At 42.4% G+C, this 26,250-nt stretch overlaps 1 protein-coding gene across 8 annotated transcripts in view; it reads left to right on the top strand.

Annotated features, from left to right (window-relative positions):
- Itpr1 (inositol 1,4,5-trisphosphate receptor type 1) overlaps positions 1-26,250 on the top strand; it is a 338,451-nt gene that overhangs the window by 87,986 nt on the left and 224,215 nt on the right. The window lies entirely within an intron of this gene.

Here is a 26,250-nt window from a genome sequence, read left to right as displayed (position 1 = left end):
GAGCAGGGTTTCCCACAACTCTTTGACCTTTAGAGTAAGAAGCATACATCATGCTGCAATCTAGGAGACATATTCAACAAAAGCCAGAAAACAGTACTTAACCTTTAGTTTCTATAGTGCACTGTGATATTTCACTGGAGTGTGTGTGTGTGATATTAGTTGAAATATATGTAATTCATGTTGTGACTCAGTTTCAACTGTGGACGGTCGTTGGAAGAGTAGTTGGAAGAGCACTGGTTTTCAATGTTGGTGTTTTAGGCAATCTGTGAAGTAAGTAGCATTGCTCCTAAACCCTTAGGAAAGCAGTTGTCAGCTCCCTACGAGTCTGTTCAGACAGTGTACGCTGAAACAGATCCCACTCGTGCTCTTGAGTAATTATGGCAGCCCCACCCTGGGTCTTTTAGCTTTTAGCTCAGCTGCCTGGACAGAGCTGCAGTGGTCACTGTAGATCCACCCAGCCTATGCTTTGCCAACACAATAATGACCTCCCACCTCATGTTCAACAAAATCCAGCAGGCCTCTTTATCCACTGCTGGAGATGGCTGCATGTTAATATCATCTGGAGGAATTAAAAGTACATAAATATTAACAAAACCAGTGCCTGATACTTGAAAGAATGAGAATCTCTGGGTATGTAGTCAGGATTAATAAACAGCTTTGCAGCATCTGGTCCCTGCCTCCCTCCCACTGTGGGCCTCTCTATGGCACTTGTGGCCTGCTAGACTCTACTCACATTGTCTACCTTATGAGTACTTGCAAAGAGCTAGTGTCTTTCCACGCACAGGTCATTGCATTCATTATACTTTTCTGCTTGGAATTCTCTTCCGTCACCTGTTTTGTGTCTCTCTGCCAATACATCAACTCTCAGAGACCTCCTGACCTTCCTGTTCTGTCAACTTTACCCCTTTAGCGGCTTCATGGTGTTTTAAAACTCCACTCTACTTGGAGTTCTGTATTTTGTGTTGATTAATTTCTGATTGTCCTTCCCTCCCTTTGGAATTTAAGCTGTATGTGAGACTATATGGAGACCATGCCCATCTTGTTCGCCACTGTGTTTTTAGTATCCGGAACTGTATCTGATTCAAAGATAATTCAGAATTTGCATTATTTCTTTTCTTTATTTCTTTTTGTTTGTTTGTTTTTGTGTTTTCAAGACAGGGATTCTCTGTGTAACAGCCCTGGCTATCCTGGAACTCACTTTGTAGATCAGGATGACCTTGAACTCACAGAGATCGCCTGGCCTTTGCCTCCCGAGTGCTGGGATTAGAGATGTGTACCATTATTGCCCAGCCAGAATTCATATTATTCATGAACAGGAGTAGCAGGCTCAGGGTAGCTTTAGCTCAATGGTAGAGGGCTTGCCTAGCATGCCCGAGGCCCTGGGTTCCATCCCAGCCCTTCAAACCAACAGCTGGAAGTAACATGAAAGATTGACTATAGAATGGCTTTGCTGGCTCTCTGGCTTCCCTGGCTGGACAAGGGAGGAAGAATACTTTGCTCGTAGTCATTTGTCACACTGGACCTGGTCATGTATTTTGATTCAAGATGGCATTTTTTCTTTTCTACCTAGGGAAGAAATAAAGAGGAGGAAGGAAGGAAGGACAAGACAAGACAATGTCATTATCTTTCTAAAGCAGAGTGTCTGTTTCTAGATTACTAGGTCTTTGCTGACTTTTCCATTTCACCTGGCCATTTTTCTTTCACCATCATACGCAGCATTTGCACTTGTCACCAGACCATGTTTGTCACAGGTTGTTCTGGCTTGGATATAGAGGGGATGAATTTAACGTGATGGCTTACTTGGACTTAGTAGAAAAAATTTTTTTCAGCCTTCATCTGGAGCAGTGTCAGTTGAACAGTCAGAGCTGACATAACCATCTTATGTAATCAGACATTTCAAGGATGCAAATTGGAAAGCTTTTGCAGCTAGGCTTTAGAACTCCTTTTACTGTGTCTGCTTTGAGCCTTGGGCTTCCTGCTTCTGATCCTGTACCCTTGATACAGCCTTTTCAGGTGGTTAATTCAGAGCTGAGGTTCTGAAGGATTCCTGGGCTTTTGAAAGAGAATGTCTATGTGTAATAAAATTTGGGCAAGTACAGAAGATCATGTCAATCTTATCTTTTTAAAAGACGCACCACCACAGCCTGCTGGCCATACCTGGGAAGGCTGGGAGGTGGTTTGACCAGCCTCTGAGCAGTCTAGGTAGGATACTCAGTCCTCTGCCTTTCGTGATGCTATAAGCGTAAAACCATATGATGTCTGTCTCACACCTGTCTTTGAGTACTGGTGGTATTCAATGCACATCAAACATTGTGCCAAAATTTGCTCATTATCTATAAAATGCATGGTCATTTATTTCCTGGAGAATAGTTCCTGTTGCTTTTTCCTCGTGGCCTTTTTATTAATCATAGTCTTTGAAGGTACAAACATCAAAAACTCCAGCTTTCATATGCTGGTTTGATTTGTGATGTCCTTCTGTATAGGTGTTGCTGTTATTGGTTAATGAATAAAGCTGCTTTGGCCTATGGTAGGACAGAATATAGCCAAGCTGATATATATATATATATATATATATATATATATAGAGAGAGAGAGAGAGAGAGAGAGAGAGAGAGTAGGTAGAGTCAAGGAGATGCTCTGTAGCTGCCAAAGGAGGCAGATGCCATGGAGCTGCCCACAAAGCAAGAGGTAACAAACCACAAGCCCCATGGGAAAATACAAAATAATAGAAATGGGTAAATTTAAGATATAAGAGCTATCTAGAAATACACCTGAATTGTTGGCCAAACAGTGTTATAATTAATATAGTTTCTGTGTGGTTATTTAGGTCTGGGCATCCAGGAAATGAAAGAACAATCTTTAGTTACAAAATGGAAACCTCTAAAAAACTTAAGGGGGAAAAAGAGGGCTTTTATAGCCACAAAAATGGGAGCCAACCACAGCTTCTTGACAGTCACATTATTTTTTGGATAGGCTCTGTTTGCAGACCACAAGCAGAGGCAAAGCTCCTTTAAAAAATGGTTTAATGATTCATACTAGCAGCATAAAGGAATGGCTCTGCCTCTTTCGTGAGGTCTGGCTATGGTGCACTTGAGTGGGGTTTATGAGCAGAGTGCTGTAAATTGTTTAATGGTGACATAGACCTGCTCCGTCTATGAGCATGGCTCATAAAGGTTATACTTCTGCCATGTTGGATGGGGTAGAGCCAACAGGCAGGGCCATGGAGTTAGTACTATCCTGTTTAGCTTTAATTTTTTTTTTAAAAAGGTGCTTCTAGTCAGATTCATGATTACAGATATACAATAAAGACAGATTCAGACAAATTCATTCATTTTTTAAAAAATAAAAGCCACACAAAGATGGAAAATACACAGAGAGTCTGGATTATGCGTATTATTGTGTTTTCTTTGAATGTTTGACTGCAGGGAGACATTTGATTCTGGGGGCTGCTAACCTAAGCCAACATATATATTTTAAAGGTATTTTCACTTCACAATTTCAGTCTAAGTATATGTTACATTGGAAAAGAGGTTCTGCTTTTGTTTCCACAGAAGATGAGAACCTGTAGATTTCTTTCAGGCAAATGTGTTTTGATGGAACAAGATCCCCTGAAAGGTCTTCGTGAACCCTAAAAATACTTCACCAGACAGCAGGAAGCAGTTTGGAGAAAACAATTTACAAATTCACAAAATGATTGTTTATACATGTTTGTTTTCATTTATAAAGGGATATGATATAGAAATGAATACTTTTCATTGTTATGGATCTTGATCTATTGATACAAAGTTAAGGTCAATTTTGTTGTATATATATTTATACTTTTGTTTAAGGTATTATGCAGCTCTGTAATCTATAGATAAGAAATGCAGATAAATAGATAGTTAGCTATAATAATCAAACTTTTAATTACTTTAGGTTTTCTGGATATAAAGAAATACATTTTAGTTAGATAATCTTCAATGCTTCAAAGACCTACAGAATATAGCATTTAAAATGTTTCAGGTCTAGATAGATAAACTTCAACACTTCAAAGACCTACGGAATATGGCATTTAAAATGTTTCAAGATCTTAGACTTTTCTTGACAGTGAGACATGTCTGCATCTGGCAACACCAATTACTTCAGAGAGGTTGATGGGCATTGAAAAAACTCATTATGGAATTTGCCTTCAGTGTGACAAGGCTAGCCATTTGGGCAAGAAACTGCTCTTGCCTGGACTGCTTGATGGTATGCTGTATGAAGTGGATATGCAGGGCCCATAGAAAAGTGACTGCAGAACTTTCTAGAAGATGGAATGCTTCTTCAGGATTCTTGCTTTATAGAAGAGACTGCCAGACATTCTGAAGGACACAGAAGAAAGCAACTAATGAACTTTGCCATTACAAGGCAAAACAGATCTTCAAATTTCCTGACTCATAGAAAAGTTTGCCAGATACTATGGGCCTGTAGGCTGAAATTGGATGCCCCAGTGTTACAGAAGAACTTTCAGTGACTGTCTGCAGTGAGATGTCTCTGTCAATTCTAACGTTTTGGAAGTTGCTTATAATGTACTTCCTGTTTACTTAGGTAATATTATATCCTTCTGGGGTCTTTAGTGTAGTTGAAGACAGATAGTTATAGTTTTCCTTATGATAAAAGATAAATTATATATAAAACTTTATACTCACAAAGAAATATTATAACTGTAATTCTTGCTTAATAACTGTTTTATATATGTAATTTTACTATGTTAAAGTTAAAACCTTACTTTTATTTAGACAGAAAAGGGAAGATGATATGTGATATCCTTCTGTATATATGTTGATCTTATTGGTTAATGAATAAAACTGCTTTGGACTATGGCAGGGCAGAATATAGCCAGGCTGCAAGAGATATAGAGAGAAAGTTGGCGGAGTCAAGGAAATGCCATGTAGCTGCCCAAGAAGCAAGAGGTAACAAACCAGGAGCCTCGTGATAAAATACAAAATAATAGAAATGGGTTAATTTAAGATATAAGAGCTATCTAGAAATATGTCTGAGTTGTTGTACTTAATATAGTTTTGTGTGATTATTCAGGTCTGGGCAGCTGGGAAACAAATGAGAAGCTTCTACTTCCACTGGCTTATGTAACAGGCCAGGGCAGAGAAACTCCAGGGATGGTACCCCATCCTTAGGGATTAAACTCTGCCCCTTCTCCACTTTTCATTTGCTTTCCTATGGATGAAGCAATTCTGTGTCCATTCCTACCTTGATGATATCTAAATCCTTGTTAGTAGCTCTAGATGTGAACCTTCCTTTTTACAGCTTGTCCAGAAGGAGAGAGATTCTGCTTAGCCCCTCTCTGGGTTCAGTCCGCTAACTGTAGAGTCAAAAACTATAACTGAGGTCAGGGCAGAGTTCTGTCTCTGCCTAGTGCTAGCTCATAGAATTCCTTTAGAGTAGAGAAATGCAGTAGCTGCACTCAAGTGCATAGGCTCTGAGTTACAGAAGGCTAGTTCCCTGAGGAAATGGGAGTGGTGGCACTAGAAGTCCCAGACACTGGTCTTTCCTGGGCATACAATGAACAGTTAGCTTCTTGACATGATCACTGGACATGGTTCCATAGTCTGATAACTGAGGATGTGCTGTTCGCCGAAAGAGAACATGCCTATGTCAAGAGGTCCTCTCCTTACTTCTTAGACTCATAAAACATTGGGTTGATTTCAGCTCTTCTGACTGTTGTCTTGAACCTTGCTGGGCCTGCCTACTAACACCATGGGATATACATGTGGCGGGTACTTATATGGCTTATGAACGTACACTTATTTCCTTCCTCTGAGTAGCTGTTTCATTTGAAAACACAAAGCTTAGACATAGTAACTTTGGGCCCTAAAACTTGACTCTGCTTTTTCAGAAACAGAATATTTGACCCAAGAGAGTAAGCGTCTAGAGCAGATTTGCACTTATCATTTGTCTAATAGTATTTCCATTATATTAAACACATGGGATCGCAGAGGCATGAACATAGGCTGGGGTTTATGTAGCTGAGTGGTAGAGCACCTTCACGGCATGGATATCCTTGGGTTCCATCCTCAGCAGTAGAAAACAAAACAGAACAGAATAAGCACAACAATGGGATCGGTGACAGACTTATTTTTCTAATAATTTTGAATTTGACTCTGAGACATCCATTGATTAATTATCTGTAAAGCTCAGATGCTACTTGGAAAAAAATGAGTCAGATGGAGCCTTTATTGCCCATTAGGAATAGAGAATACTATAAACCACGGGGGTAGCTGTGTTCTAGTATAATTCTATTATAAGACATGAGAAATGCTTAATAAATTTATACAACATATAAGGTGAATCTAGTGTAAAAGAGAACATAAGGCACATAGTAAAGACATGAAAGATGAGGCTAGAAGTGAAAACAGGAAAGGGGGTTGAGACTTTTACCTTGAGGGATGATTTTATGGGGTTCAGGATCTACTGCTTAACAGTAACGACCTTTGAGGATTTCTGGGTAGAGATGGATGGAGTCAATCAGCAGGTGCTTCAGAAAGTGAACTTTGGCAGTCACCGGAAAGATTGGAGCCAGGGAGACTCCTGGGAGAGTTCAGGTGAGAGACAATAAGTGGGGTTCAAAGCTCCCAGTGAAGCAACAGAAGGTAGGGGTGGCCTTAAGTAGGAAGCAGTATTTCTGGGGCTTGTTCACCAGCTTTGGAAGATTTGAGGAGGAAAGCAAAGGGTAATATAAACAGCCCTTCCTGACTCCCAGAAAAGTGAAGAGTAGCAAGAGTTAAGTCAGATGCTTGTCAGAATGACTAGGTACTGAATGAGGCAGGGACAGGAAATGATTTGACCTTGGTTAATGCAGACAAGTCCAAGAGACATATATGGCAGCCATCCAGATCCCAGAAGGAATCAGCTGAGGTCTGAACTGCTATGGGGTTATTTACCAGGAACCGAAGGCCTAGTCTGGGGTGTAGGATGGAGGATGGAGCTGCAGAGCAACTGCCTTTGGCTCAGATACGGCCAGGAATGTAAGTCACAGCACAGATGTTACAGTGGGTGTTGTGGGTGCTTGGCCTGTATTCCCATGCACATCTTCTTGTTTCTTTGGTTCTTTAGCTATGGAGGCCAGACCCACCAGCAAAGAACCACCACCTCTTCTTGAGATTCAGCAAGCCTAGAGGGCTGGGGGTGTTCCCCTCTCATGCCCTCACTGGGAGTGCTGGTGCAGAAGTCTGAAAGTCCAGTGGGGCAGCCCAGCTTCAGGGGATATAAGCAGTATTCGGAGTTGTTATGGAGCATGCTGAAGTGATTTTCCTCCAGACCCTTGCTTGAAACCCACCCTGATCACTTTTAATCATTACCCTACTTGCTTCGGTCACCTCCTACCAGGTTTACCCGAGGAGCACTTTCTTAGTAAGTCAGTTAGATGTGAGTCTCTCTTCCAGGGTCCCCTTCAAGGGACCATAACCCAATATAGAAGTCGATATTTTTTTTAGGTAAAAGAAATCCATGTCTGGTGTATGGTTGACAAGAGCTGGGCTGCTTGACATTCCTGCTTTTCTATCCCTATTGTGTGCCTGTACCTACTGAGGCCTCTCACTGGCCCTTAGCCCCATTATCTCAGCAATAAAGTGGTTGGTAGCAAGGAAAAGAAGGAGAATGGACTCTGAATAAGCGTAGACTGTCTGCTACCAGGCTTTAAGGGGAAACTGAGATGGTGCCATGCAGGGAGTGGGAGAAAGGTGTGCCAAGAGGTTGAGGGTATCCGTAATAGGTATGAAATAAGTCTGGACTAAAATCCTCCTAGTCTTACCATTTCCATGGTGTATATCTTCCTAAGCATCAGTTTACCCATCTAAAAAGTGAGTCTAGCTATAGATAATCAGTCTAGGTACAATGGTAGTTAAGAGAATCCATTAATGAGACTCTCATAATAATGTCCATCAATTTTGAACAATTGCCATATGAGGAATAGAATAATCAATATATCTCTGTGTGTTAGTGTGTGCACATGTGTCCATGGTTGACATCTGGTGTCTTTCTCTGCCACTCTCCACATTACTTTTTGAGATAGCATCTCCTGACAAACTTGGATCTCACCAATTGGTTAGACTGGCTGGCAGGCAAGCCTCTGGGATCCTCTGTCTGTCTTACGGCGCGAGGGTAATAGATACTTACTGCCATTCTTCAGTTTTGTTTGTTTTTTATTTATTTGATGTGTCTTTCACATCATGTATCTTGATTTCATTCATTCCCTGTCCCTTCGCACCTACTCTCCACCCCTGCACCCACCCCCAAACAAAATTCAAGAGAAAAAAGGAAGAAAATAAATGAAAAAAATAAAAATAGGGAAAAAAATCTCATCATGGAAGTTAGTGTGCAACCCAACAAGTCACGCCATATACTCCCTTTTCCATAACTCTCTACATGCAAGTGTTTATTGCAAGGAGTCATTGGTTTGGTATGAATTCCCTGGTCTCCACTATACAATCAATGTTGGGCCCCCACTAGAAGTCTTCCTCCTACTACCCTGTGTTGTTTAGATCCTGCAGCTTTGTGTCCGCAGGTCAGGTCCCTTAACATGCTCCAGTAGATTATAGATGGGGCAGACCAAGTCACAAGCCTGGGTCTGGGCCTGGCCTGAGCAGCTGTAGGGTTGGTCCGCCAGGTGGAGAATGGGGACAACTCTCCCATGGTTACTGTTTCAGGACTGGCTCACTCACATCTCTGCTAACAGGACTGGTTCGTTTGTGCTGCCCTGGCAAGGGCAGGGACTGCTCTTCTGAGTGTTGCAGCTGGTGGGGATCAGGGATAGCTCTCCCATTCTTATGACCACAGGGCCAGCTCACCCACCTGCCCTTGGTGTTGATGGGCATAAGGGAGGGCATTTCCCTTATGTGGCATGTGGCAGATGAGGGGTGGGGCTAGGTCTCCCACATGCACATCCTCAGGGTTGGCTCACCTGTGCTTTCGTCAACAGGGACATCTCTGCTGTGGTGCCCAGACAAAGTGCAGGGCTTGCTTAAAGGGTCAGCTCCCTGACCATCTCAGACCTCTTCTTTCCTCTAACATCTGTTCAAATATGCATCTGTCACAGGACCTGAAACCCCCACCCCCTTTCCCTCTCCCTCACTCCCATAAGTCACCATACCATACTTTTGCTCACTCTAATAGTGCCCATTTGGCTGGTGCTGCAAGGTACTGGATGGACCCATGTTTTCACCTTGGAGCCTTGGATGGGTAACCCCAGGCCTGGATATGATCTCCCTGTCTCACTCAGGTAGCTGTGATTCTGGACTGGGCCATGATTTCTCATCACAAGGAGATCATTGTACTGCCCAACCACCTGTTGCCATAGACACTACTGGGTGGGCTCCTGGTTGGTGTGTTTGCCTGCACTTGGCATGGCATAGGCGCTTGGCTAGAGTTCTGCTGTGAGCCAAGGTTAGATTTCCTGCCCTGCTACACTGCTAATTCAGGCAGCTCCTTCTTGATTATGGGCCCCACAGACCCAAGAGTTTGGGGCGGGCAGCAGCTCTTGCTTTGGTATTTTTTATTTGGGTGCTGGGAATCCCAATTCAGGTCCTCATGCTTACTTAGTAGGCACTTTTCCCACTGAGTCATCTCTCTAGCCCTTGGGGATGTTTTTAAGAGAACCACAATCTCCCCTGCAATCTCTCTCTAAAATTTTTTTTACATACATGGGTGTTTTGCTTACGTGTATGTCTGTGTACTACATGTGTTCTTGGTGCCGGGGAAGCTAGGAAAGTACATCAGATCCCCTAGACTGGAATTCCAGATGGTTGTGGGCCCCATGTGGGTGCTGCAAATTGAAACGGGGATCCTCTGCAAGACCAACCACCACTATCTCCTAACTAGTGAGCCATCTCTCCAGATCCAAGAATATTTTTAAGGTTTTAAGGGGATTAAAAAAAGAGAAGACGGCAAAGCAGCCTAAAAAGGGACCATCTAGTAGAGTAGAGGGTTGAAGGGGGACTGCCAGAGTGCTGGGCCCCTCTCAGGAGAGTGATGGGGGTGTCAGACGACATCAAGATAGGGCAGGTGAGATCTGCAAAGTATGCTGACGGTACCGTGTAGATTCCAGCGACCTTTGAGAGGGCTTTGGGAGGATGCAGGGGTGGAGACTTTTATGGACCTGCAAAGTCCAGGTATGACTGCTTTTCTATACAAAGAACTGTTCTCTCTCTCTCTCTCTCTCTCTCTCTCTCTCTCTCTCTCTCTCTCTCTCTCTCTCTCTCTCTCTCTCTGTGTGTGTGTGTGTGTGTGTGTATTTACCCAAGTGCCAAACACCTCCTCCCAAGCCAATGACAGACCTGCTGATTTTTGAGGCTTTTGCCATCAAGCCAAACAGCATTCACAAAATTAAGATACGCCCAAATTTGAGACCAACACTGTTCTCCAAAGTTGTCTGTCTCAGAAAGATGGTAAGCTGGATGTAATTGGTATCTACATCTCATGAAAGTGTTTGCAGTTAAAACTGCATTGTGAGCCAAGAACAAGAGAGAGAATTCCCAAGGAAGTGTTGTGGAGTTTCTGACAAATAGTTGAAAGCCAAGCCCATATACAAACAGACATTGCCTTGCTATGAGTCATTCTTTTTCTGCTTTTAAAGTATTAGTTCCTAATAGTGTTTGTCATCTTTGATTATTATTAGCAGAATTAAGTAGTAGCCTGTTATCCCTGCAAAGCAATAGTTAAGTTTTGTCAGTTCCCTGTTTATAGGGACCTATGTTGAAACTCAGGGTTTATTTATGTTCCAAAGGAATGAGCAACTGGTCATAGGGGGGCTCTCAGTTTCCCGAACCAGGTTGCTATCATATCGAGATATAAAATGTCTGGTTGGGGTTGGCTGCATATTTGCTAGGGTACACTTCTGTAGGCCTCTCATAAACTTCCAGGAAGCTTCCTGTGATCAGGAATATTCCTTGGTGACTGCACATCCTGCCCATCTGTACCATAATCACCATTAAAGCCTGCAACTCTTCAATGCAGGTTATATAGCACATGGCACAAGGCACTCCTTGGACCCAGTGGATGGTAGCCGTAATTCACATTACAGCACGTTGATCTTTATTGTTTCTCTGGGTGAGCAGGAGTATGCTGGCGTTCAGAATCTGATTATCTCGGCATGCTGATGTGTCACTGGGGCTTTGTGGCTAATGCGTATTCAACAAGCTTGAGTTAGGATGGTAGAAAGCGCAGTAAGTGAGTAAATACACTCAACAAGGACAGAGCAAATGAGAAAGCGAGTCTCTGACCTGTCTAAAGAGTCCCTTTTGCATCCAGCTGCCGCTGCCATAGAGTCTTGCCAAACACTGGTTTGTTTGATTTCTTTGCTTGTTAGTGAAAAGCTGTAGAGCTGGGTTTTAGTGTGAAATAGCCCAGTTTTCAAATAGTGGCAATTAATGTGAGTCTGTTGAAAACATTGAAGAGGCCAGATAGAAGCTCGTGGGTAGGATTTAGAATGAAGCCTAATAGCAGTCAAATTTTACTTAAAATCACGTTTCCTTAAGTGAAACAATATTAGCTTGTGTGTGCGCAGCAGTGAGGGAAGTGTTTGGAGAAGCTTGAAGGAATGATAGGCAGTCAGCACATCGCTCATGTGTAGGAGGATGGGACCAGGCCCAGTTATAAGAAGAACTGTAGACATGGAAGATGAATGTTCCCAAGCTGGAGAGAGAATTTCTACCTGTCATCACCAAGGAGTCATTTCAGTTGTTGGGAAGGAGACAGGCCAGATGGGGCCCCGTGGTAGGCAGTTTTCCAGTATTATAACAAAACACCACAGACAACCAACTTACAAGGAGAGAAGTTCACAATCAGTTGGCCTTAGGGTCTATGGCAGGGCAGGCGACAGTGGTGGGGACTGGTAGATCATCAGTCTGGTCTATCTCATGAGTCTGCAAAGAGAAAGGAGCTGAAGACCCTATTACTGTCTGCTCCAAATGATCTAAAGACCTCCCACTAGATCCCACCTCTCTATGGTTTGATCATCATCTAATAGCACTATCCTGTAGACAAAGCCTCAACACTACTGCCTGTGGGAGACATTTAAGACACAAAGTCAGCCAGATGGTGGTGGCAAAGGCCTTTAATCCCAGTACTTGGGAGGCACAGGCAGATGGATCTCAGAGTTCAAGGCCAGTCTGGTCTACAGAGTGAGTTCCAGGACAGCCAGGATTGTTACATAGAGAACCCTGAACCCTGTCTCATAAAACCAAATAAAGGGCGGGGGGGGGGACCCAAAGTCTAGGAGGACATTCTAGGCATCAAGGGATGTAGAGCTCAGGGAGCACAAACTTAGGTGCTGGAAACTGTTGTACTGTTTATGATCAGGCCTGGCTGTGCTGTGAATCTGTAACATTCCAGGAAGACCCATGTGTCAAAAACTTCATTTGTCAACTTGGTGATATCCAGAGGTGGTGCAAACTTTTGAGATATAGGACTTAATTTGTCATCGTTCAGTCACTGAGGATAAGTGCTTGAAGGGGATTGTAGGACCTCAGTGTGTCTCCCTTTCCTTTTCCTGCCTTCCCTTCCTCATCTCTGTCCCCAGCTCCCCAATCCCAGCCAGGAGGTGACTATGAGATGGAAGGATTTCTCATCAAATAAACTTTGTTCTCGATTGCCGGACTGTCTCAGGTATTGCGGGAATGGAACACTGTCAAGCACACTGTCTTGGGATGTTGTCTGCTGATGGCTTACCACTAGTTTATAAGATTTTTATCTCTCCCTTCTGGAAGTCCAAGAGGTTGGCACCAGTTTTTGGTAAGAGCCACTGTACTGTGTCACAACGCAACAGAAGGGCCTGTGAGAAAAGAGAAAATTGTGGGGCTCAGTCATTGCTTTTATTTGGAACATGCTCATGAAGCAATGCCATAAATTTATTTCCTCAGAACCTAATAACTCTTTAAAAGTTCTGCCTCTTAGTATCACCACATTGGGAATTACATTTCCACATGAATTTTGGAAAAAGTCTTACAACCATCACAGATACCTTTTAGGGAAAAATGTGGACAGGCTCATTGAAAGTCCCCAGGCTGGAGCTCAGAAAGACCTCCATTGCTTTGGACCTTCCTATTTTGTGCTGTTTGAAAGAACACTTGAAATTAGTTTTCGTTTTAGTTTCACAATTAAAACATTTTCCTGGCCTTTGTTAATTATATGTGAATGAACCTGCCCCATAAGATGATAGCCTGTGGGCTGTTGAAGAACTGCAGGGCGGAGAGGCTAATGTGAAATGTGGTGCACTGAGACCATGAAGTCAGTGATGGAAGATGCAGGCCTTGGAAAGAATGTCATGGCTGTGTCATAAGAGCTCATTTCTGAGGCTGTGCTTCCCCCAAGCAAGCCCAATGGAACGCCACTGGCCCTCACAGCTCAGGAATGGAGAGGTAGAAACATGAGCACCACTTAATTTCTTGGCTGTGTGGTGTACCATATGAAACCACATTGTGATTTTGTGGTTTTCAGCAAAATGAATTTGTCGTTAGCAGTTGCATTTACTCCTGGAAGGCATCTTGGTCAGAGGTATTTCACCAAATACGGCATTGTATTCATGGCCTTCAAAGTCCTTAGAGAAAAGTGGCTATGGAATGCCCCATGACACAATCTGTGTATCAACAAGACTCAGTCTGCGGACCCATCTTCCTCTTCTGGTCTCTGAAAAGCTAGATTTTTATATCCAGGCACATCACTTCATACTGAACAGCATTTTTCATTTGTTATTGTTATATGCTATGTTTGTCTAATTTCAGAGAAATTATATATATATATATATATATATATATATATTTAATATTTTCAAATCTCCCTAAATCTATTTTTATACTTTCCTGGTCAGTTTCTAGCTTTTTCCCCCCTCTGGTGCCCAGAACTAAACATAGCTTATACATGCCATGTACACACTTCTAGTAAGGTACATGCCTCACACTTAGAATTATTTTTTAGTTGATAATTGAGAAATTACTTTTTCTTTTTATAGGTGGTAGTTGGGTTTGATAGATTCTAATCATGTGTTTTAAAAGTTAAGGGGAAGAAACTTATAATCTATGGCCAACTGATTTTTATCAGAGATGCCCCAAACAGTTACATCTGGGACATTTTTTTCTACAAATACTGTAAATACAATTGATTTCCATGTGTGAAGGAATATAGAAGACTACTTCTCCTGCCTGTAGGTCTTTGTCTAGACTTAGAGCCACCTGGACCCCCTCTGCATAGCATGTCTGTTGGCCTATTCCTTATTCAGGTCTCTTTTAGGTGGCTATGGTGGTCAGCTTCATGGTTATAACTTCTCTGACATTCTCAGGAGACACAGTCTCACAGAAAGTTTTCTGTTCCCTCGGCCCCTCCTCTGCAGTGATCCCCGAGCCTTAGGTGCAGGAGCCGTGTTGTAGATGTATCAGTTAGGACTGGGCTCCACAACTCTGTATTTTTGTTGGTTGTGGCTTTCTTTAGTGGCCGCTGTTTCAAAGAGAAATTTACTTGATGAGGGTTGAGAGCTAGACTTATCTGTGGGAGTAGGGATAAATATTTAGAATATAGTTATGAATTGTGTTGCTATAGCAAACACCTAACTGTTTCTAAAGTTAACTCAAAACGGACCAAATGTTGAAAACGTAAAACTATGAGACTCCTAGTTGAAAATACAGCTTTAAAACTTTATGGCTTTGGATAGGTAATGACAAAACAAACAACAAAGAAAGGAAAAACAAGCTTAGAAAAACTGAGCATCCTAAAAAATCCAAAACACAACTAAGAAAGGGAGAAAATATAAATAAGTCTTTAATTGGGGACTAGTATTTAGGATACATAAAGAATAATACAACTCAAGAGTAAAAATAGAAGCAAAACAACTTTAAAAAGACAATTTTCCAAAGAAATTAGACAAGTAATAGGAATTTGGAAAGGTCTTCTGAATCATTACTCATTAAGAAAATGCATGCAGATCTAACTCATAATGAGAGGTAAGCAAGGGTGGCTATATATATATAAAATGTTGTTGTCATAGGCTGGGGATCTAGTTCAATGTCAGAATGTTTGTGTGGTGTGCACAAGGCTCTGGGTTCTGTCCTCAGTAGAGAACTGTACATTGTTGGGACTTGCCTGCAGTTTCTGATCTTAGGGATATAGAGTCCATCCTTGGCTACATACACACTTTATAAAACAAAACAACCTATTACTGCAAAAGAGGAAGAAATGTTGGCAAGAGTTTGGAGAAATTGTAATCATATGACACTGGCTAGATTGTTTAAGATTGTGCAATGACTTTGTAAAACAAATAGGCAGTTCTCGAAAGGTCAGACACAGCCAAACCATATGACCTAGCGGTTCCACCCTAGATATATAACCTAATGAATGGATATTCACAATAGCTTTATGGATAGGAATTAAATTATGGAGACGACACAGAAGTCTATTGCTTGATAAATGGAGAAGCAATACACAATATAACTACACAATAACATTATTCATGCATAAAAAGGAAAGAAGTACTGACGTATGGTACAGTGTGGAAGGACCTTGTCACAAAAGACTACACATAAGTTAAGTCTCTTTATGTGACATGCGCAGAATCCATAAACTTAGGAAGTATAGTTGGCAGGGCCAGAGAGATGGGAGAATGGGGAGTAACCACGAATGGGCACAGAATTCCCACCTCCACCTGCCCGGGGGAATACTACAAATGCTTTATAAAAGATAGTAGTGATGGTGGTATAAACTCTGAATTGTTTAAAAACTGCTAAACTATATTATGCATTTTGTTAGATTTGAATGAAATCAGTAAAAATGTCTATGTATAAGATATTTAAGCTTTCTGGTCATAATATGTGCAAATAGAACATCAGAGACATGTCAAGTAAGATAATAAAATACCTCCTTTTTGTAAGCTAAGAAAAGAGAAGAAAGTGAAAAGTGAGGTGTGGGGGAGGGAAATAAGATGAAGTCTGCTCTGGAAATGAGTTTTTGATTGTGTCTGAATATATGTTCCAGGTGGGGGGCACATCATTGCAGGTGTATGTACTGTCGAGGCCCTTTGGAACAAAATGGACCCAGAGTGTGTGCTTTGGGGCTTATAGAGTTATGGGGGTGGGGAAGAGGTTGACTAGGCAGAATGGAAGGCAGAGTCTTCACTGAAGCACTAGAACCTGGGACTCATGCACCCTTGAGTGTATCTATGCCAGTAGAGTCATTGGCGTAGAAAAGCCACAGGTGGTTTCCTCAGAGAACTGCTGATATGTTTCCTTCATTTGGGGAAACATGGGGCTTTATGATTTTCTTAATTTGTTTTGAGACCAAGTCTCATGTCGTCCTGTTGGCCTCCAACTTGTTACTTAACTGAGGTGGCCTTGAGCTTCTGAGTTTAATGCTGGGATATGGACCCAGAGCAATCGAGGGATCCGACTGTGAGAAGAGAATGTCTAGGGTTTGACAGGGCTGTCTATCAGTCTCAACAAGTGGAATAAAGAAGCATTTCTGCCCTGTGGTGGCAGCAGTTTGACTAAGCGAAGAGCTCCTGATTTCTCCAGATACGGGCTTGCATATGAAGGAACTGGTATGGGAGTCTTCATAGCTGTAAAGGAAGCTCCAGAGTGGAGCGCCTATGGGTGAAAGGCTCAGGAGGGATGCTTGCTACTGAAGAACAGATGCCTTTCCTCAGAAATGGGAATGCAGGGGAGGGCCCTCTAGCAATGCCAGGCTGATCGCCAAGATGCCTATGGAGGTGCCAGTGAGAGCAGATGGGCTCTGTGAGTCTTCAGATGGGTGGCCCTGCAAAGGACCCAACATCCTTTATGTAGTATTCCAGCTGGAATCTCAGCACAAGGAAACATCAGACAAACCCATATGAGAAACATTCTATTTTTTTCTTTTAAAGTCATGGCCATAAAAGATGAAAACTAGCAATGGAAAGATTGTATCCACAGGCATTATATTGATCCTCAGTTGCATCTTGAACTGGAGGCCAAAGAAAGTACTGGGGAAAACAGCATTGAGTCAAATGATGAAATGGGAATATAAACCATAGATAACATAAACATATACCATTAACATTAAATTTGGTGGAACTAATAACTGTTCAGGAATACATATATTTCACACTAAATGCATGTTGTAATAAGGACAAGATGGATACACCTCACTGTGAAGTTCTGGAAATCATTTTATGTATACATTTGCATATCTCTATATATGCATATATTTTGATATGCTATAGATCAAAGCTAGGGCCTCATACATGCCAAGCAAATGCTCTACCAGTGTAGCCCAATACACAAACATGTGCTCGCACACATGTAAAATATTGAAGAGTTGATGCTGGGTTGAGAATGCTGTTTTCCTTGTAAGCTTTCTTGAAGTTTTCAACTCTTTCCAAATAAAAATTTAGGACAGTGTGTCCACAAATGAGGAGGTCAGCCTGAATTTCCTAGCCTTGGGACCAGAAGGGAGAAACCATCTTTATCCTCCAGCCGTCCTTGCTCTTGTGGTCCGGTGTGTTCTACCATCCAAGTGGAATAAGGGGAGAGAACCTGGGAATGGGATGGGGACAATGGAGAGAAATATAAGGGAGAAAAGAGCAACTGAAGCAGGTAGTAGAGATAATGCTGGGAGCTTTGATTGCTGTGGGATCGGAGACTGCTAATATCTTAGCACCTGAGCAAAGAGCAACTCTTCCTGTCACCAAAGGTATGGTAAAACTTAAAACAACAAGAGGAAGATCAGAGTCAAAGATGTTTTTATAAAAAATGTCAGATATGTTCTTGATAGCTAAACTACATTCATATATGCAAATTACAAAACAGTTCTAGAGCGGAAAAAGTTCTGTGAGGTCCTGGAGGATGGAGTGATGAGCTCTGCAGGGTTAGGTGGAGGACAGGAAAGTCTCCCCTAGAGAACTGGCTTTGAGGTGGGCTTAGACTACTATCGATGAAGATAGTCCTTGAGGTGAAGCGGTATTGATGTGGAAAGGTATTCTGGAATATAGTTGCTGCAAAGAGGAGAGAGGAGGACAACCTGGTAAAGACCCAGGAGGGTGACACATGGCACATACTTGAGAGCTGTAATGACATTGAAATGAGCAGAGTGGTGGATTCCTGGGAGGGGGCACATTTTTAAAAATGGAACAGAGGAATAGATGGGCCAAATGAAGGCCTGGTGCCCATGGTAGAAGTTCCTTATACAGCAGGTAACAGAAGCGTTCGAAGGATCTGCTCGTTTGTACCATCACGCTCTTTAAGATGTCCTTGGACTGGCAAATCCACCATGATTACTGGCAGTGACTTAGTGACTTGAGTCTGCTCCAGCCTCACTCTTCATTGTGAGTCTTGGACCAGCACCTTGTTTGGAATACAGATGCCTGGCTCCCCTGGGCCTGTATCAGATACCACATTTTAACAAGATCCCGGGCAAGCCCCCTGCATGTCACAGCTGAGAAGTGCTGTTTTCAAAATTCAGCTAACCTGCACATTATATGTTTCTCAGTGTGCTGGGGCCTCTTGTGTCAGAGTCAACTGGAGACCTTAGGAGACATAAAGATTCCTAGGTCCATTCCATCTACCTGGGTGCCATTTACCATGCCATAGCACATGTGATGTGGAATCCCAGAGAAGTTGATCCCAGCAAAAACTATCATGGAACGATGAAGCCATCATGGAAAGATGGGTGGGAAACATTCTCCATGACCCACCTTGCAATCGATAGGCCTGGGCATTGTGTTGTTTGAATGCTCCCCCAGTGACTATCACATCCCTATACGATTTTTGACAGGGGAGCCAGTTTTAGAGAGTGAATTACATCCATTAAGATGGGTTTCATGATGCTTCTGAGGCATTCTTCAGAGGGGTCTAAAATACCTCTTGCCCCCTCTCTTGTATTCATCAGTCACTTACTGCCTTTGAGAACTTCAGGGCAGGTTTATGGAAAAGGTAAAGAAGAAAGCATAATTTTATAATTCTCATAGGAAGTGATTTTGTCCCTTAGAGGACCTTTGACCAAATCCTGAAGTCACTTTTAATGGTTATAAATAGGAGCAGAGTGAAGCTGACAGCTACTGTGGAAAGCCCAAGCTGATGTTTAGCACATCTTGTAGGCTGTTCTGTATTGCTATGTCGAGTGCTTGAGACTGGATAACTCATAAGGTAAGAGCTATATTTGGCTCATGATTCCAGTGTCTGTAAGGGCTTAATGTCCTGTGCCGAAGGGGCAAGAAAGGAGGAGACTAGAAAGGGACCAGCCTCGCTGTTTCCATAACGGCCTTCTCTAGTGTGAACTAATCGAGCCTCCCAGACTTGATTCACTTCCAAGAGACGCACTCATCCATTTGCTAAGTGGAGTGAGAGTGGAGCCCTCAATGAGTTACGTTTCTCATTGCTCTGACAAAAGCAGCATAAAGAAGGAAGGGTTGAGTTTGGCTCCTGGTCTAAGTGTGCAACCATCATGGTGAGGACGGCATGGCATCAGGAGCATAAGGCATCAGGGCGGATGCTGGCACTTAGCTCGCTTTCTCTGGTTTATTCAGCCTGGAATCTTAGCCTGTGGGACGGTACCACCCACACTTAGGGTAGGTCTTTTCCTTCTACTGTGAAACCTTTCGGGAAACACCCTCATAGGCACATCCAGGGGTGTGTTTCCATGGTGATTCTGAATCCACTTGACAGTGAAGATTAACTATTATAAGCCCCATGACCTCACCACAACTTTTACCCTAGGGACCAAGATTCTACACTATGATTCTTTGGGGGATGGAGTGTCTTGAAAGCATGGCAGCACCCTTTCATGTACAAATCAACCCCCCAAAAGGAATTACAAGTGGTACCCAAAATGCATATGACATTGAGGAGACCTGTTCTTCTAAGCTCATCTTTTGAATTTTAGAATCATTTGTGGTATCTTCTTTTTTTACTTTTTTATTTTTCGAGGCAGGGTTTCTCTGTAGCTTTAGAGCCTGTTCTGGAACTAGCTCTTGTAGACCAAGCTGGCTTCAGACTCACAGAGTTCTGCCTACATCTGCCTCCCAAATGCCGGAATTAAAGGTGTGCGCCACCACCGCTTGGCTTGCAGTTTCTTCTTGAGACTGATTATAAGCCATTATCTGAGGCAGCATTGTGCTGTGCCACTGGAGTAGGTGCTATTGAGAAGAAGACAATCTTGACAGTCATTCTTCTTGGCAGATAGTTTTTGAGTTTTCAAAAAGCAGTTTAGTGGTGGGCTGTGTTTGCTAGGATAAAAATAATGGGTAAGCACATGAAACAGAGGTTATAAGGGAAATTAAGGAAACAGTTTTCATCCTCAGGGCAAATGTTTGGTGCCATTAAAGTGAGCCCCAGTTTAATTGTTCCTATTTTGTTGGGCATAAGGTCAGTGTTGGAGTCTTTAAGTAAGGAATCTCTCCACCAAGAGCCAGTTCACCATGTGCAAATGTCAACACCGGTGCTGGGAAAACTGCAGATCTACATGTAGGGAAATGAACCTTCATCTTCATCTAAATCTCTGAATTTATCGATTGACAGCTTTGACCTAACATCAGAAACTCTAAACAGAGGGGGACACTTGGAGTTATAAGTAGAGACAAGAATTTTCTGGAAATAATTCTACTAGCTCAGGAGATATTTATAAAAATTGGCAATGGGATTGCATGGAATGAAACCCTTTGGCACAGTAGAAGAAGCAGTAGGGTCAAGAGACAAGCATATATAGATTGCGAGAAAATCTTTGCCAACTGTACATGCGACAAGGATTAATAACTAGAATTTATAACAAACTAAAAATTTAAATACCTGAAAAAAGTTGATAAATAGGTGAATGAAGAAACATAAAGGAGGAAATATAAGCAGTTAACAGTGCATTAAAAAGTTCAACATTCTTAGCCATAAGGGAAAAATAGATTTAAACTATATTAAGATAACACCTTGCCCTGGTCAGATTATCTGTCAAGAAAACAAATGACAAACGTTGGTGGGGATGTGGGGGAAAGGAACCCTTATTTACTACTGGTGGGAATGTAATCTCTCATGCAATCACTGTGGAAATCAGTCTAGAAGTTCCTACAAGAGCTAAAAATAGGACTACCCAGTGATTCAGCTGTTCCACTCCTGGGTGCATACCTAAAGGGATCTAAGCCAGTACATGACCGAGATATTTGGGTACATGTATTTTGATGTACTAGTTACAAAGACTAAGATATGGAACCAGCGTAAAGGCTTAGCAAAAGATGACTGGATAAAGAAAATGTGGTGAACATTCCAGTAAGGATGCAATACATCTGCAGGAAATGGGTGGTGGCTCTGGAGGTTATTATGTTCAGCAAAATCATGTTTTCTCTATATGTAGAATCCATGTTTAAATAAATCCATCCATCCATCCATCCATCCATCCATCCATCCATCCGACATGAAAGTAGGAAGGGCTTGCTGAGGAGGAGACGAAGTGAGATGGGGAAAAAGAAGATGGAGTAGATATAAAGAAAGTACAACGAAACATTTATCTTTAAGTGTCACAGTGAAACTGATGATTTTGTGTGCTAATTAAAAATCATAGTCTTTTAAAAGTAAGGAAATGGCCCCACATCCCCCTGGCAAGGAGTTGGATGGTAGGGCTAGGGTGGAAGACAGGACAGTGGAGTCCAGCTTAGGTTTTCACCTCTCTAGTGGCAAGCAGGAAAGAAAGGAATAGAATGGCATACATGGACCCTCTTGTCAAACCTAGCTAAGACAGCTCTGCTCAGCTAGCCCTGTAGCCTTCTTGCACTCTGTGTACATGGCGTTAAGGAAGTCAGTACCTCTATAAAAGGAAGGACCACAGGTCCTTTCTCTTTCTACTCAGTGGGCCACATCAAGAGGTCTAGCTGCTACGCAGTCAAGTCAACGAAATGGGGCTGCTGACTTGGCTCTCAAGAAACCAATTCCTCTGGCTTTTCATTCTTTGTATGCCACACTCTTCTTCCTGCCCTGTCAGTGACTTTTACCTGCAAAGCACCTCAGAGGCCTCTCCATGACTCTTGCATCCCTGCCTGGGTTTGCATCCCTGTGTCTCTGTGCTCCAAATACCCTGTGGCTTCCCACGATGCTTGCAACCAGGTTTTACTGACTTTGTATCTCCCGTGAACCGATATTTAATACATATTTGAGTGAAAGCCATAGCCCAACACTGGAACAGAAACAACCTACTTTCCTTTTGTGTAGTGGAACTTTCTGGGGGGAAAAGTACTTTTCCAGGAGACTGGGAAAGACCAACCCAGTAGCTTATGTAACTCCTTTCATGCCAGCTGCCTTACGCCTTCTGAAGGCCCTTTTGTGCCTATAACCTGCCATGGCTAGGGCTGTGGTTTTTGAAACATCAGGCCTGCACAGTGAGATTTATTTGCCTTTGACTTTAAGAGGTGCTTAGGATGTGAGTTCTATACAGCCAGAGTTTCTAACCCAAAGTCTACGGTGCTGTTTTATCAAAAATCTGACTTCTCTTTCTCCTCAGTGGCCCCCCCCCCAACTCTATGTGTCAGATTCTTTTATTGAATAGATTCACCTAACATTTCTTTTTTCACATGGAAGACATATCTCCTTTCATTCCCTTTGTGTTGAATTAGGACATAAATACACAAAAATAACAACAACAAAACCCTTGAACTTAGTGAATATATTGGATTTGGTTTAAAAGGGTAAGCTTGAAAGTAAATTTCAAAGGTGATTTTGGAAATGTTATGTTATACAGAGGCAGAAGCCTGTAGATTGGGAGAACAGTAGCATGAGTGTCTCTATACATACAGCACCTACCTTGCTCGACTGGCCAAACCCCTGCTTCATTGCCCTGATTAATTTGAAGACATTGTATTATTTGATTAGAGAGGACATCTTTAAGTTGCTGCCCTTTTAATGTGGTCCAGCTGTTTGGGTAGAATAAACAACCAGGAAAGCTTGCCTGTGTCCCTCTGGGCCACTAGGTATTGGGTCAGGAAAGCTGTATTGCCTGAGTGTACTGTGGGTGACACAGATGACTGGGACCATAGGGGAAGCTGGTGATGTCACCTCCCTCTCTTCCCTTTCCCCTTTCGCACTCCCGACCCTGAACCCTGACCAAACAAAGCATATTTTTCTAGTGATAGAAATCAGACACTTTTGACCTTTTCCATCAAGGGAAATTTTGTTTTTCTTCTTTCTTTGCCTTATCAGCAAGATCTTCCTCCTTTTCATGAAACCTTAAAAATATTTTATTGAGGTTTTTCATATATGTATGTGAGTATACAGGCATCTATTTATACATATATATGTATGGATATTAAATGTATCCCTGATTAAATTTTACACACTCATTTCATTCCCATAAGTATATTCCCTTAAGTATAGACAAAATTACTGGTTCCCCAGAAAGCATTTAATCCCTCCAAACACCATCCTGTCCCCCAACAAAGATGACCAGTGTTTTGATCCTGCCACTCTCAGTTAGTTTTGCCTGGCCTGGACCTTCATATAAATGAGTTCATTCTGGACAAACAGACTCCTTTCTGTTGTCACTACTCTGCCAACTTTTGCTCAAAATAAAATAACATTTGTGAAATCCGTTCCTGCTGTTCTGTGTGACACTGGTTTGCTTTTTAGGGCAGCATGGCCTCCCAGTTTCTCCGTGTAGCGTGACTGTGCCATTTGCCTGCCCACTGCATCATAGCCATGGTATTTAATTGACTCATTGCTCTGGGTTAGGGCTTTAAGTGAAGCAGCTAATGTCATTTTGAAAGTTAACTTGTGATTTATCTTTGCATAGACAAGAAAGTTAAATATGTAAAGGAGGAAAATTTCCCCCGAAATTATACAACTTATTGTGTGATAGAGCAGACTCTACTCCCCTGAACATTTTAGGATGCGCAGATCTGGATTTCCTGTTAGTTACAGGACGTTGAATGGAATTTTTATGAATAAGGCTCTGCCAAGAAGAAGCAAGGCATGATTGATCTGTCCCATTGAAGAGACACATGAAGACTGGAAAAGGTTTAGCCACCTGGGAGATTGACCAGCCAGTGAGTGGCAGAGTCATGCCCATTACTTGTCTCTGTGCGTTCCTGAATAACCACAGTTGGCATTCTCTTTGATGAGGTGAAACCTTTGTTCTTAGTCCCATTACCAGCTGAGTGAAATATCTTTTATCATTCACAAGTCACCCAGGACTCTTAATTGCAAACAATAAAAAATTACTAGCATTGGTCAAAAACTAAGAATGTTGACTAGCCTGCATACTCAGTTCAGAGGATGGAGCCATCTTTGGGTGTTATGGCGTGTGATGTTTCTGCCAGCTTCATACGAAGAACTTTGTGGAAGGAGACACTGCCTTTGGTCCTGTGACTCTCTTCCCATCCTTTCTTGATGGGACCCTGCTGTCTCTGGCCGTGTGACCTTGCTATTCCAGGCAGTCTTTAATAGACCCCAGTCCTTGCAGATATCTTCCCAGATGTAGAGGCCAGGATACAGTATCTGCACAAGTGTAGGCCCTGTGTTCTGTTGGTGAGGACACTTTCGGGTGCGTTTGTCTTCTCCAATGGGGAGACTTGCTGTTTCAGCTGATTAGCTGCTGCCATTCTCTGGGCCAGTGCCAATCTAAACACAATAATCATTGGGTAAATAAAAGTGGAATTGCCTTAGCTGGAGGCCAGAAAAGAAGTCCTTTCTTGCCCTTCCAGTTCCAGAGGTTGTGTGAAGATGGTCCATCTAATACAGGAAAGGTGGCAAAAGGAAGAAAGCATCATCCTTGTGGGTGTTATCTTGAGTTTTCTGTTTGGAGAAGGCATCTGGGTGTCTCCATGGGAAAAACAGTACCTCGTTGTCCTTCATCTGCTAATGACACTGGTTATGCTTTTTGCAGACAGGTAATACCAGGTTTGCCTGGCACTGCCAGTTGGAAAATGTCACTTAACTTCAAAAAGCTGCTGCCACAGCTTAGGAAATGTGATTAGCATGCAGTAGACACAACAGTGTCTAAATGGCTTCCACTTACAGTGACCTGGAGTTAATGACTTGCTCTCTGAAAGGCGTTTATTGGACACAGGATTGGTTTTGTGAACTGTTCTTTTTTGTCCCTTGTTTACTGAGTGCATGTATGGCAGAATCAGCAGTAAGACAAACCCATCCTTATTAATCTTAATCATATAGTGAGTTTCCGCTGGGATGATTCTTAAGTATGTGATATTTCATATTTCTTTTTCATTGATAAGAAATTATCTTGTTGAGGAACTGATACTCCTCCTCCTACCTTGCCTTGAACTCATGCTGCTAGTTTTCATTCTTCTCACAGAAAAAGAAGCCGTGAGTGATCGACAGTTGTTGTTTTATTATTTGTGATACAAACACACACGCACACACACGCACGCGCACACACACACACGCTAGAGATAAAAGTTGCCTTTATATATGCTGGATGAATGAAGAGTTTTGTTTTTTAATTTTTAAATTTTTGTGTGTATGTGTGTATACGGGCCTGTGTGCGCACGGTGTTCAGAAGTTGATATCAAGTGTCTTTCCGAATTGCTCTCCAGTTTATCATTACTTTTGAGACATGATCTGTTTTGAACCAGCAACTCAACATTTTGGGTAGGCTGGCTGACCAGCAAGCCCAAGGACTGTACCCATTTCACCCTCCTGACCCCGTGCCCAGCTCTGGTATTGCAGGTTCAGGCTGCTGCCTCCAAATTTTATGTGCATGTTGGTGGTCCAGACGCAAGTCCTCCTGCCTGTGCAGCAGACACTTTACCAGTGGAGTCATTTCCCCAGCCCCTAAATGGAGTTTTGTTGTTGTTGTTTTTAAACAGTGGTAGCTTGTTGGTTGCTTATCCTGTTTGTGATGCAATTTCTAAGATCACACGATTCTGGAAGAGTCTGTGTTTAATTGATTGAACCCATTGATGAGGCATGAAGTGAATCAAATCCAGACAAGCTTAAGTCCTGGTAACAGAAACTGTAGGCACATAGGGAGCGCGCATTATCAGTGCTTCTCCTAGGGCTCAGCTGAACACCATGTCTTAGCTACTCCGCCTCATGAGGTCACTGATGATGAGTGACAGTGTCGAGTTGCTTCCCAGCCACCATGACCGAGAGGCAGCCTGCTTGCTCCTTGCGCCTTCCTAGACCATCTCCTCTGCATACATTTGTAAGGTAAAGTAATATTCCAGGACAGAGTGAACACCTGAGTACCCAGAAGTAATTTAAAGTCGTAAATGTTTTCCTTAACATGTGTACCTCCTTCAAAAATTCAAAAAGGAAGCACAGATGGTGCAGC

Source organism: Arvicola amphibius, chromosome 2, assembly GCF_903992535.2.
Source record: "Arvicola amphibius chromosome 2, mArvAmp1.2, whole genome shotgun sequence".
Classification (NCBI taxonomy): Eukaryota; Metazoa; Chordata; class Mammalia; order Rodentia; family Cricetidae; genus Arvicola; species Arvicola amphibius.
The sequence above is the reverse complement of the archived record's forward strand: the minus strand, read 5'-3'. Positions and strand labels throughout refer to the sequence as shown.